This window comes from Lactuca sativa, chromosome 3 (assembly GCF_002870075.4).
Source record: "Lactuca sativa cultivar Salinas chromosome 3, Lsat_Salinas_v11, whole genome shotgun sequence".
NCBI lineage: Eukaryota > Viridiplantae > Streptophyta > Magnoliopsida > Asterales > Asteraceae > Lactuca > Lactuca sativa.
In genome coordinates, this window is record NC_056625.2 from 21571146 (window position 1) to 21585458 (window position 14313).

At 32.8% G+C, this 14313-nt stretch overlaps 1 pseudogene; it reads right to left on the reverse strand.

The window, feature by feature from the left end:
• Positions 1-4097: 4097 nt before the first annotated feature.
• Positions 4098-13847, reverse strand: LOC122197087 (uncharacterized; annotated as a pseudogene).
• Between the last annotated feature and the right edge of the window lie 466 nt (positions 13848-14313).

The following is a 14313-nucleotide window of genomic DNA, read 5'->3' on the forward strand; positions in this document are numbered from 1 at the left end:
AAGATCAACGAAAACACAAACAACTCTGTGAAGACATGGCGGATTACACCTATGTTGGTCACGAAGATGAAGATGAATAAGTTTAGGTAAAAAAAAAAATGTAGGTTTTTTCATCTTTTTTTTCTTTTTCTTTTTATTGTTTTTAGGGTTTTAAATGTTTTTGTCTTTTGTTGTATTTTTTTAATGTTGCTTTTAATTTAAGATTTATTAAAATTTTATTTTTACTTTTCAAATGTTATTTTTAATTTATGATTTAATTATATGATAAATATAATTATTTTATGATATAAATTAAAAAAAATCGAAATATTAAAAAAAACATCAAAAAGAAATTTAAAAACTAAAATAGAAAATAATTGGTGTTATTACATGTTATTAGATGTTGTCCATTTCCACCTTGGGTGTTATAACAACCATGTATGAGTAAGATGGTTACGTGATACCTTTTGGGTGTGGTAACATGTAATAACATATTGACTACAACTAATAGTCTAAAAGATCCCATGGAGAACTAATTCCAAAGAGTGAATAGGATAACTTTTTATTCACCTTGAATTTTGAGATCAAGTTTAATATGTGTATATTGGTATGACATAACTTATGTAAAAGAAATGTAAAAACACATTTGAAAAAAAACAAATTTCTATGCATTTTTTTGAAAATGTACATATGCACTAAAATAAAAATATATGTATATGCACTGAATATGTATTTTTTTTTTCAAAAATTGTTTTTTAAAGTAAAAACAAAATATTTATACTATTTTTTTTTTTTTGCAATATTGAAAAAAAATTGCACATATAAACATGAAGCTACCCATATCGGTGGTAGCATGGTGTATTTACTTTTTTTTCTTTTTGCGAAAATTTTCCTAAGGGTGCAATTAACGACTTAAATAAAAAACATGTTTTGGAAAAAATCATATTTGGTGTATATTCATATTTTTTTGTGTTATATGCACATTTTAAAAAAGAATATGCATATGCACCTACATAATTTTTTTTCATTCTTTTTTGTATTTTTCTTACACAAGTTACTTAATGAACTTTGTGTGAAAAATCAACAAGGATAAAAAAAAATTTGGTTTCCTCTCTAAATGTCGCTGTCGCTCTCCATTAAACTTTCAAATGAGAACCAAAAAAATTAAAAACCTTTTAAGAACCATTTTTATTAAGGGTATTATTGTCATTCTAACATTAACATCATCAAAACATACAAACATTTCATTTTTACAATTAAATCTATTAGTTAGAGTTTTAAATACTCTCAAACTCTCCAACCATTTGTAATAACACAAACTCTAATACCACAACCACCACCTCTAGCCATCAACACCCATTGTCACCGGCAGAGCACCACCGTCGGCACCATTGTCGTCGACAGAGCACCACCGACGGAAGACTGTCATCGTGTAACATCCATAAAATTTCAGTAAAATTTACAACTTTTTTAAACATCCAAAAGTCATTAGCTATTACAAAATGTTTTCAAAATAGTTTCATATCAGAGTTTCCCAGAAACCATAAGTCCAAAACACGAGGATGTGTATGATCACGTCTTCGCCTCACCAAAACATCTAAAGCACCTGAAACAATAAAATGAAACCGTAAGCACAAAGCTTAGTGAGTTCCCCTAAAGTACCAACACACAAAGAGTAGCACATATACAAATAACACCATGCATATAGATTCTTCAGTATGAACGGACCGCCCTCACTAGGCCTTCAGTCTATCTGACCCACTCTCAGAACCTTCAGCATGTCTGGTCCGCCCTACCGGGCCTTCAGCCTGTCTGAACCATTCTCTGGATATAGTCTTTAGTATGTCTGGATCGTCCTCACCGGGCCTTCAGTCTATCTGGACCACTCTCAAAACCTTCAACATGTCTGGTTCGCCCTTACCGGGCCTTCAGCCTGTCTGGACCGTTCTCCGGGCCTTCGACCTGACTGGTATGCCTCGATGGGCCTTTAGCCTATCCGGGCCACCCTGGGTATGTTGGCCTACAACACAAAGCAGGCCCGCCTCAACCCACCCGCAAACACACAATCAATATAGATATCAAACTCTAGCTAACATGTACAGACAGTCATACATATCTATCAGATCACTAATCATAGCATCATCCTATATACTAGGATACAGATCTAACAGATCACTAAGCATAACACCATCATATATATACCAGGATACAGATCTAACAGATCACTAAGCATATCATCATGCAATAACCAGGATAACAATCCAAAAAGGGCTGGCATTGGTGCCTTCGACCCTGTTAGTATAGTGAGGAAACTCACCTCAAACGACAGATAAATCCCACAATTGTTACAGCTACTACGAACCGGCTTCCACAAACTGAACCAAACAACCAAAATATTCTTTAATAATTTCCCATGGCAAAACCACCAAGCACTAATTCCATAAATGGTCCAACTAACCAAGCCCACAATTAGCCCAATCCCATTGGGCCTAAAAAGGCCCAACTCCATTGGGCCCACTAAGCCCCAATTCACCACCAAGCACTAAGCCCATAAATGGTCCAACTAACTCGTCTCTCTTCTACTCCGCGATAAACAACACTACTAGTACCTCCATGCAGCAGATATGTTCCACCATCGCATTCACACTACTTCATATATGCTCCAACGATGATCTTTGGTGACACAGCACCAGATCTACATCAGAACTGATGTGTTTGATGTCTTTTAGGTGTAGAATTGGTGGTTGTTGTGTACTTTACGGTGGTTCAATTGACCATATTAGAGTTGTTGCACCGTCTCCTCCTCTTCTATTCCTCATGTGTTTTTTTTCATGCTTACCGAACCATACTAAATATGTATAAATCAAGTTAGGTCTATGTAGATCTGATCAGATCTGACATTTAGATGCTATTTAATAAAGCCTTTTGTTTTCCGACAAGCTTCCTCACTTCAGATCGTTTGAAAAAGTCACCAACCACCATCAACCTCTCAGATCTAAATCCAAAGACGAGTTGATTTCTCATATCCGGTCATATTTGGTTGGGTTTAGTGCATTTTCAGGCATAAATCTGGTGTTTACGGGGCATTTCATGGTGGTCAACGGTCATTCCATTACTGCATCAGATCTATTCCACTACCACCGCCTCATTTCCTCAATGTTATCCTCTTATCTAATATGTTCATTGGTGGTACTATTTAGACAAAGAAGTTCTGTAAAATGTCAACATAAGGTGTTTGATGAAAAACAATATCTGGAGACTCTAAGGCACCGTTTGGCAGAAGAACTAGATGAGACAGAACTAGACTGGACTGGACTGAACAGAACTGGACTGGACTAAACAGAACTGTACTGGACAATAAAAATAATTTAAATAGCGTATGGTCAGACTGAACAGAACAGAATAGAACAAGTTGTCGGAAACAGTTTGACAATAATAGTACTGAACATAACAAGATATAAAAATAACCATATTACCCTTTTGCAAAAAATATTCACGATAACACTATTTAACATACATAACTTCAAAATAAACATTTTTATTAAAAAAATATTTAAAATTCTCATATTAAAACTAGTTCTAATACCAAATAATCCAAATTGCTTCAAAATTAACAAATTTCTAAACCAAAATGGTTTCCAAAATCCTTAGTTTTAATAAATAAAAAAAGAACAAATTCAATTGCCTTCTTCCAATATAGCCTTCGCAAAAAGTGGTTTGGTAGCTGCATCCAAGCTATTCCACATTGATAACAAATTCAAGTTTTTTGTAAATTTTAAACAAACTCGCAAGATTTCTGAAGAAGACAACTCCATGGTCTTCAACTCTTCATGTATGGTTTTTAACCCTGCGAGGTGATTAGTAGAAGAAGTAATAGCCCTAGTCATTTTCAGGATTTCCTCGGATACGACAGCTAACCCCTTTCCAATTATATATGTTACTTCTTCAGATGCCGCTTTTCTCTTTTTATTTTGCGACGAGTCTTTGGGATTTGGAGTGGAGGAAGTTGCAGTGTTTTGAGGATTAGAATTGGACGATGGAAAACTTTCTCCTTCTTTGTTATCAATATTTTGATTTTCTATCACATCAGCCGCCGATTCAGCCATACCATCCGTAGCTCAATCTTTTCCAAAAACATTTGGTAGTCGCTCGTATGCAGGGAATGATTTATTCGCGACATAGTTTTTGTTTGGATGTTTCTAGTCAAACAAACAAAGTTACAGGTAAAATAAGATATTTAATACTTAGATACACAAAATCTATATATATATATATATATATATATATATATATATATATAATCACTAACCTTTAGATATTCCTCTAATATCTCAGGAGAATCAACTACTACACATTTGCAAACGTCATCCAAACCAAATCCACTTGTATTTTGCATATCATATGCAGCAGAAAACTTATCCTTTAAACGCTTGATTTTGTTTTGCACGTGCTTTGTTGTTATATTAATACCGACGATTTTTTCCCGTAACTTTAGAACGACTTGATCATAGGTTCCAGGCCTAAAGCTTCCATTATCATCTCTACCACCAATGACAACAATGTCTTGAAGGATGATAATCGATCAACGCATCCTCTTCTTCTTGTGTCCATTGACGTCTATCTGCCATGATTTGTTACTTGTTTTTGACATATCATACATAACAAAGGTAAATAGGTAAAAATGGAAAATATTAAAACAATCATCCACAAAGTTGGCTAAAAATCATAAAAATGGAAAATATTAAAACAAATCATCCATGAAGTTAGTTTAAATTAATAAAAAAAACATACACAAAGTTAGAAGTTGTTCACATCCATAACAATTACGAATAACAAACTTTAAAAAAAAGTTCTAAAAATATATATAAAAAAAATCTACTAAGATCTAGTTGACAACCAAGACTCAAACATTTATTGGGCTAAATCATCCCTCCATTGAGTCCATTCATTACTTGATGCAACAACATCCACAATTTGAAATTGATTTGGTTGTTCTTCCCCGATAGGCATATCTTCAACAGTGCTTGACGTTTATTCTTCTGGATCCAAAGCCATGTGTGTCCTAATAAAATTATGCAACAAAGCACATGCTATGACTATTCACCCTTGAATTCTTATTGGATAAAATAAAGGACTTCTTAATATAGCCCAACGTCTCTTTAATAGACCAAAACACCTCTCAATAACATTCCTGGCTTGTGAGTGTTTCATGTTAAAGTATTCCTCCTTATTTGTAGGTGCACGTGTATTGCTTTCCCATTCCTGTAAATGATACCTAATACCTCTATATGGTGCTAAAAAACCTTCACCATTGATATATCCTCCATCATCCAAATAATACTTACCTATAATAATAAAGTAAAAGGTATGAATATGTAACTATGTTTACCTATAATAACTATTTAGTAATTATTATATTAGCTTACCAACTGGGATTTTTAATCCATTATGTCTAGTAATTGCATCCTGCAAAACCCTTGAATCAGTAGTTGAACCTTCCCAACCAGCTAAGACATATACAAAATTCATGTCACGATTGCAGACACCTAACACATTCATTGCTATGCTCACTACTAGAATATAGACCTTTAATGACATGCGAACCATGACACTCAATGATTTACGATACACAAAAGTGAGGGTCCTTAAAATAATGTCATCTCTCCCAAAATTTAAAGGATTTGGGACACGTATTTTTACGTGTCTTAAATTTAGTGTGGAACAAAAAAAACATGGAGGGCACCCATCATAAAAGGCGTGTTGTGTAAACATGTCGCTTTATAATTTTTTAAACGCGCGTCCAAACTATTCATCCTATCACAAAATCGCAAGACCATTATCTAGGGCTTTTTCAAAAATTAACCAGAGTGCTTTCTGTAACGTTTGCTACATCCACTCACCTCACTTGTCGACGACCTTGGCTCACCTCTCTCTTTCTCTCTCTCTTCTATCACCCACCACAAATAGCTCTTCAAACACTAGTCTGCAGTGGGAATACCTAGGTCGATTCTTCAAGGTTCAACAACAGATTTGTGAACAGCAAACGTATATGATTCTAGATATCGGCTAGAATTATGGCGCTTTGGAGCCAGCGATGTGAAGATCATTCATGAACATCTGCAATTTGATTCTTTCAACATTTCCATATTTTAGTCTTCACAAATCGACAAGGGGCCTCCGCAATCAAGTTGTTTCATCTTCATCTCATTTATTTGAAGAGAGCGATAGATGTAGAAGCGATTGAGAGAAGAAGAAAAAAGGGAAATCTTACATTCAAAAAGTCGGCTTGCAAACCCTATCGATCGAAAAAGGGGAGAAAAGGATAGAATAGAAAAAACCCTAACAATTCACCACATGCGCTATTTTCCCCCAACTTTTTGCCGCTTTTCGATGAAGTCATTGACTCCCTATCTACTTCAGGCTTCGAATTCTGCAATCGCATTCGGGCATCCACTATACCGTTGTTATGCAACTACCAGGTTGTCGCAGTCGACACCGCCACAAGTTCAGGAAAAACCCTAGAATTTGTTGTTCCACTCATCTAGACACTCCATCATACAATGCTTGTTAAACCTCACCAGGTACCTTCTTTTCCATAAGACATACATACTCAATTATAACTCTAGGCTTTGGTGGTCACATGGATTTTTGGTGCTTAATCGTTTTGATGTATACAAGTCTCAGATTTTGATTATGTTCTTGTGTTTGTTCATCTAAATACAGAATTTGCAGTTAACATTCATGGGTTCAAGATTTTGATTTTTAAGTTTTATCATTTAGGTAATCTTGGGATAGTAAATTAACTAGTCTTCTTCATGATTCATTTGGTGGAAGGACTAAAACATGCATCATTGCTACATTATCTCCTGTTGTTTATTCTCTTGAAGAGACCTTGAGCACATTGGATATGATGGCATTTCTACTTTTGGTTTGTATTGCAGGTCACTACAACATATTTGTTGGTGATCTGAGCCCTAAAGTCACTGATGCTATGTTGTTTGCATGCTTCTATGTTTATGCTAGTTGTTTATAAGTACATACATACATACATCTCCTTTAACTCCCTATATAAATCTACCACACACAATTATATTAATGATAATTTTATATTATTATAGTAATAAAAAGGGATACGAGGGTTATGTGGGATCAAAAAACAGGATGTTCACGAGGTTTTGGGTTTTTTCCTTCCGGAACCAACAAGTTTATATTTAAAATTATAAATTCAGGATATTTGGGTTTGTAATCTTATTAGGGAAATGGCTTGGAAGTAGACAAATACGTTGCAATTGGGCTACCAAAGGTGCATGTACTAGTGACGAAAAACAGGGCTCAGATTCCCAAAAGTGTAGTGGAGCTAACAAATGGGTCTTGAGGTATATTCAAAACTATTCATAAATATTAAATATATAATATGTTTATTGTTTCTTAACTTTATTTTACGATAATTTTTATTCAGAGGATGGCAAGGAGTCTGTTAATAGCGAGGCCCCTAAAAATAACCCACAATATATGATTGTTTATGTATGTATAAACTTCTTATATTATATGATTTTGAATGGATGAAACAACATACTTTGATTTACTTATGTATTATAGCATCCTACTTCCATTTTGTTCTATTACATCATTGTATATATAGTATGTATCATATTAAGCCAAAATATACTCAATTATTATAGTGTTGTACTTCCATTTGCTTTTTTATTAGGACATTATTAGAATCAAATAATTGATTGATTTTTTGTATGTTTGCAGTGTGTGTAGCTCCGGGTTCAAAAACTTTTCAGTTACTTGAAATGATACACCAGGAATCAGAAGTGGGAGCATTACCGAATGGAATGGTAATATTTCTCTCTCAATAATACAAAACTATCTAGAAGTGGGACCATTACCAAATTTATTTTACCTCATCCTTATGTAACTAACTACATGATTATGATTTTTGATGGATTCATTAGATTATAGAAACGACGTTGATGTACAACGATGCGATCTTCTTATTCACCAAACAAAGAGAATGTACACTTCTAACTTGGTTGTGACTAATCATGAAGCTCAACATTTCCCAAGTTGTTGCTGGAAAAAGAATAATACCACAAATTGTTCTGATTTGGGTGGTATGAGTATGACTGAACTTTTATTTTATTGTGTATTGTGTGTTGTGTGATGCTCCATGCAGTGGAGATGGTACTCTCCGTAAGGCCCCTGATATTTGGAGAGAATGGTAACTGCCTTTTCTACACCTCATCCATTAACTCCTACATTGGCTGAATGGGTAATTATGTCTGTTTGGATAAAATGACCATTGTTACCCTTACTTTCCATTCCAATAAAACTTTTTTTTTTAACAATATTCATCAAGTTTAAGAAGGGAAAATTGGTAAATGGTTGGTCTCTGTGTGTATGTGTGTGTTAGCTTAACCCCAGATTAAACACTGTCATATTATAGTGTATATAGTTGTTGTTAACTCATTAAGCCAATTGCGTCGAGATTAAGAAGAGACTAATATTGTAATGCATTTGGTGTGTATTTATTTGTTGGTGTAATGCAGGAGTGTGGGGATGGCTAATGGTGTCCATTGTCTACAACTTCAGATAGCCATTCGAGGTTTCTTAAAGTTATTAATAATTTTTTATTACAATGGGGGTCGCATTTGGATTCTTTCCAAGAAAAGAACAGTAACAAAACCTTTCTCCCCTTATCTTTTCAGGTTTGGCATTGCTTAAAACTAGTGGAAGAATGGTTTACTCAACATGTTCTATGAATCCAGTTGAAAATGAGGTCGTAATGTTTGAGGTACTTTTAAAAAGTTTCTTTCTTAGACACTTTTAGGTTATTACTAAGCTTATAATAAGAGAAAAGGGAAAACATTAACTTTTTTCTTCTCATAGTTTCATTTATTGACATCTACTATGTTCTTAAGTCTCAACCCTCTTCTCTTGTCTTCCATATTGCATTTTTTTTAAAGATATTACAAAAGTGTGGAGACTCTGTTAATTATTATGTAGTACTCAAATTCGGACACCGCAACAGACATTTTATAAATGTTTTTTTAACACCCAACCTTGCAAACAAAACCAATCTTTGATTGTTAATTTTTATTTGTGTTTTTTAAACTATAAATACAATATTTTGCTAATATTTGAAATAAATAATTTCTTTTTTCTCACAGGGCATGAGTGATCTCCTCTCTCCAATCTTTTTCATCATGCAAGATGAATCGGAAGCTTTTTTGTGTTTTGTTTCTTTAATGGAAAGATTAGGACCAAATTTCAACTGTGATCAAAATAGCATGCACTCTTAACTCTTTGCACTATCAAAGGTCCAATCTCTTCCTCAACATATTACAAGGGTATTTTCATCATTTTATCATTTTAAAATTATTTATTTAGCTTCTCTACCTAATTTTGTACCAACATGTGTGTATGTGTATCCTTTTCAAACCATGACGCCTTTGATCATCCTGTTACATGTAAGTTTTTAAAGTCCATTGTTTCTCATTCGTCCATCTAAATTACATGGATTTGATTATAATGAATGTGCAGGTTTTTTGGTTCTTTCTTCAAATGACAAGGATCCTTCCTATCAACAAGTTCTTGGAGCATGATCAAGCTGCTTGTTAGAATCTTTTTGTTGGGTAACTTTTTCTCATTTTCTTAAAATTCGTTAAAGTGTTTCCTTACATAAGAAGAAAATTAAGAGTTGTTGTAGTGGGTGGGTGGATGGGTGTATAACTGTTGTTTATGAAGTTTTGTTGTGTATTTTAGAAAGTGAAATTGAATGTTTTGGTAACTTGTCTAACATGTAATGTTTGGTAACTTGTTGATAACAGGACTTATGTTCGTGATAAAATCGACTGGATGTACATACAAGCAAATATCACCATTCCTGAAAATCGACTTGGTTTGGCTAAATCCATGGGATTGGTATGTATGGAATTACCAAATTACCCCTGTGAAGTAAATTAAGTCCATGTCAATTCCTTTTCAGGTTGCAGCATCCCACTTGGATACTGTGTTAGACAAACTTAAAGACATTCTTGACAATATTGAAAAAAGTTTTCTCTAGAGGTATATATTTATATTATATAATTTTTATCTATTGTTTATGGTTTTTTTATGTTTAGTCTTCTTGACAACAAAAGACTGTTTGAAATGCATATTTCTATCCTTCTTCGTAGATAAAACTAAGATTAAAGATTCTGATGACATTCATGCTGCATTAGCTCTCATGTATGGATATGCTGCAAGATATGCTCCTTCAACTGTAATTGAAGCCACAAGATGGAAGAAGTCGTGCAGGGCAACTGTTATATATCTTGAAACAAATCGATCACATTGTTTCTACACAAGTAACAAAGATCATATTTCCAAAATAGTTTGTGTTTATGTTTGTTGTTATTTGGATTAGGAAGATTTGTTTTTCTAGTTTGACTAATGTTAATAAAATAACAATTAAATGTGATTTATTTTGAATATTAGTACAATTATTTCATGAAATGGATTGTTTTGTTATATGAGTATTTTATTTTGCATTATGAGACTTTTAAATGTGTTATTTAATTTGAAATTTAGTAAATCTATCAAAAATATAAAATTTTGAAGACCTTTAAAATTATGACACACAAAAATGTGTATCATCTTTCTTTATGACACGGGCTTTAATGAAACGCAATGCGAGTCGTAAAAGCGCGTCATAAGGTTACGACATGGAAATGCATGTCGTGTTCTTTATGACACAACCTTCCTTGACACGCATTGTGTGTCGTAAGCGCGCGTCGTAAATAGACAACATGCAAAAGCGTGTCGTCTTCCTTTATGATCGGGCCTTCCTTGACATGCATTTGCACGTCGTCAAAGCATTTTACGACAGTATTGTGTGTCGTAAAAGGCTGTTTTTCTAGTAGTGACTACCCTTTCTTGTTCGGTACCTTGGTTTATCTGAGTCAAGGACATTAACATCTATATAAGTTCCATCAATTGCACCTAGACAACCCTATAAATAAATTTTTAACGCATTGTTAGTTAAAAACCTATATTTTGTAATATATCATAATAATATTATAATGGTTACCTGGAACCATTTCCACCGGTTATCTATACAATCATTTGCAACAGGCGTTGGTCTAACAAACAATATCTCTTGCAAGCGCATTAAAGCATCTAAAACACGATGAAAATATCGACTTACTGTTTCCCCTGACCGATAGAATCTAACTTGAATACATCTGTTTTTTTTGTGGTGTGCTAATATATTTAGGAATGTAGCAACTTGTTCTTCAATGGTCACTAAACCATCATATAATAATCCACCACGAGTTTGTAGTAAATCACACAAAAGTGCAAAAGTATTCCTACGTAACTCGTATATACAATTATCATCACTTTCACGTGTGATATGACGTATTTCTGTAGACCTTTTGGAAAGTGTGTCTAATGTATTATTACCCAGATCTATCGTTCAAGCTTCTTTTTCCTCACATTCAATTAACCAAACTCTAACTGTAGCTAGGCATATCAACAACTGAATATAACTCTCTAATAGTTTCACAGATTACGATTTATATCTACAAAGTTTATAAAAAACAAGTAAAACAACAACATTTTTCATATTTTAAAGAAACATGTTTGAGAGACGAATATGGGAAAAAATAGTAATGACAAATAAAAATTAATATTATTATAGAAATGAAATTCCATGAGGAGTCTATAGAAATAAAAAAAAGCTAATTAAAATCAAAAGGAAACTATAAGGGCATTTTTGTCCTAAATTGAGTATATATACCATGAACCGGGAAGGAACAACATAAACTCTAAATGTAGTAATAACAATGAATTATAGGGACATATTCGTCATAAATTGAGTTTCTACAACATGAAATGGAAAGGAACAACACAAACTAGACAGGTTCTGACAAAAAATATGCTTAATTAAGCCTCCTAATAACTAGTTTGTATATTTATCATAAAGTAGGCATAAACAAAAACTTGGGGGCAGTTTAGTCTTAATAAATGTGAAGTCTAATGGCATCTTTTATTCATTCCATGTGTTACTAAGAGATGAAGGTAGTATAAGAACATACAAAAATGTTATTCTTTTTAGTAGTATAATCAGAAAACTACTTAGTTATAAGAGAAAATTAAATCCCCAAAACTCGAATTCACGACAAAAACTCAGATCCATATAATCAATTGAATCCCAAAAATATTAAAAGTGTAGTAAAGAAAAACTACTCCAATTCAAATTTCAAAATGATCCTAAGTGTTTAGGTGAAAAATCTGTGTTTAACAAGTTATTAATCAAAAAACAAAGTGTAAACATATCCAGATGAAGATTGATCATCGCATACTCACACATAACACGAAATCATCTTAAACGGTAAAAGAAACCCATAATCATAGTAAAAATGATGATAAAATAAGAGAGAAATGTAGGGAAATCATCTCGCCTTGATTGAAAATCGAAGCAAGAAAGTAGCCATGGATTCCGAAACACACACAAGTAGTAGTAAAATTGTGCGTGTTTTTGTGTTGATTTACGCCAATCGCACGATAGCAAGATAAATAATCAAAAATCATTCATAAAGAGATTTCAATACCCATTCAATATATTTAGGTAACGATAGCAAGAGAAATAATAAAAAAATCATTCACAAAGAGATTTCAATTATATAGATAACTTGAAGTCGATCGAAATTAATACACAACTAAATACTAACATATGTAGGTAAGGATACGAGAGAAACAAATCAAGAAATCATTCAAGTAGTTGAAGAGATGTACATACTGAAAATTAAAAAGAAATTGTACCTTGTGATATTCAATATAGACGATAATGATTATCGGAGAGTTCGAATGGCACAAAATCGAGAACCAATAATCAATAATCAGTTCTTCTGTGTGATTGATTGTAACAGAGGAGAGGAGACGGTGATATTTATTTGAAGCAGAGTGGTAGAAAACGAGAAAAGTGGAGACAGAGGCTAAGAGTTGTTCCAAGTAGGGATATTTCTGTCAGATTAGAAACAGGATAGTACGTGTTCTGATTAGTTCCACCTTTTTGGGTGGGACAATTTTTTAATGAATTGTCCCATTGGACTTGGTCAAACCTCTAATTAGTTCTTGTTCCAGGTATGACAAACACCCTCTAAAAACTTTAGTGTTGTTCTGTTCCATATAGTTCTACTCACCAAACGGGGCCTAAGGAACATGACAATCTCAATCTGTAAATTACCTCAGATCTGGAAACAATGTGCACACAAGTTGTTTGATGAAATGCCTCAAAGAGCTCTGTAAGTTTTTAAGTTATGAATAAGTGTTTAAAACTTTGTAATAAGTTGTGAACTAGTGTCTAAAATGCATATTATACTATGAATTCTGATTTTTTTTATGCATTAGTTTGTGAATTAGTGTATAAAATATTGAATTAAGCTTTAAATTAGTGTCTAAAATGTTGTATCAAATTGTGAATTCTAATTTTTTTTATCAAGATCTGAATTTTATACTTGTCAATGAGTTGTGAATGTAGTGTATTAAACTATGATTATGTGTTTTTATGTATTAATTTGTAAATATGCAAGTTATTAAGTTGTGAATGTGTATTTTTTATGCACTAAGTTGTGAATTAGTGTCTGAAATATTAAATTAAGTTGTGAATTAGTGTCTGAAATGATGAATTAAATTGCCAATTCTGATTTTTTTATCCACATCTGATTTTTGAAGGAAGGAAATTGGTGGTGTTAGCACCGATGGTTGGTGATCGAGATGGTTGATGACAGCTATGGTAGTTGGTAGTGTCGATCTAGTGGTGGTGGTAGAGTTATGATATATTTTATTTCTCACCCATCTTCGTCTTCTTCTCTCATTTCAGATAAGTTATCATCTTTTATGATTCATGTATCTGTTTTTATTTTTGTTGTTTGCCTTTGAAATATGTGATAATTTACATATGTATTAAATTGTAAATGAGCTATTTATACACTAAAATATGATATTATACTTGTTAATGTGTTGTGAATGTATTGTATTAAATTGCGAATTTTATGTATTAAGTTATAAATTTTATTCACAATTTAATACACAAAATTCTTCCATATATGAACATATAAATGTAAGTTTTAAGTTGAAAATATAACTATGAATATATATAATTTTTGTGTATTAAACTTTGAATTTATTGTAATAAGCTGTGAATTTTGTTTATTAAACTATAAATTGACTGTATTAATCTGTGAATTTTTTATGAACTAATTTTGTGTTTACTCTTAAATAGGTGAATATTAGTATAAACTTTGAAAGAATCAATCATACATGCACACAACAGATAGTTAG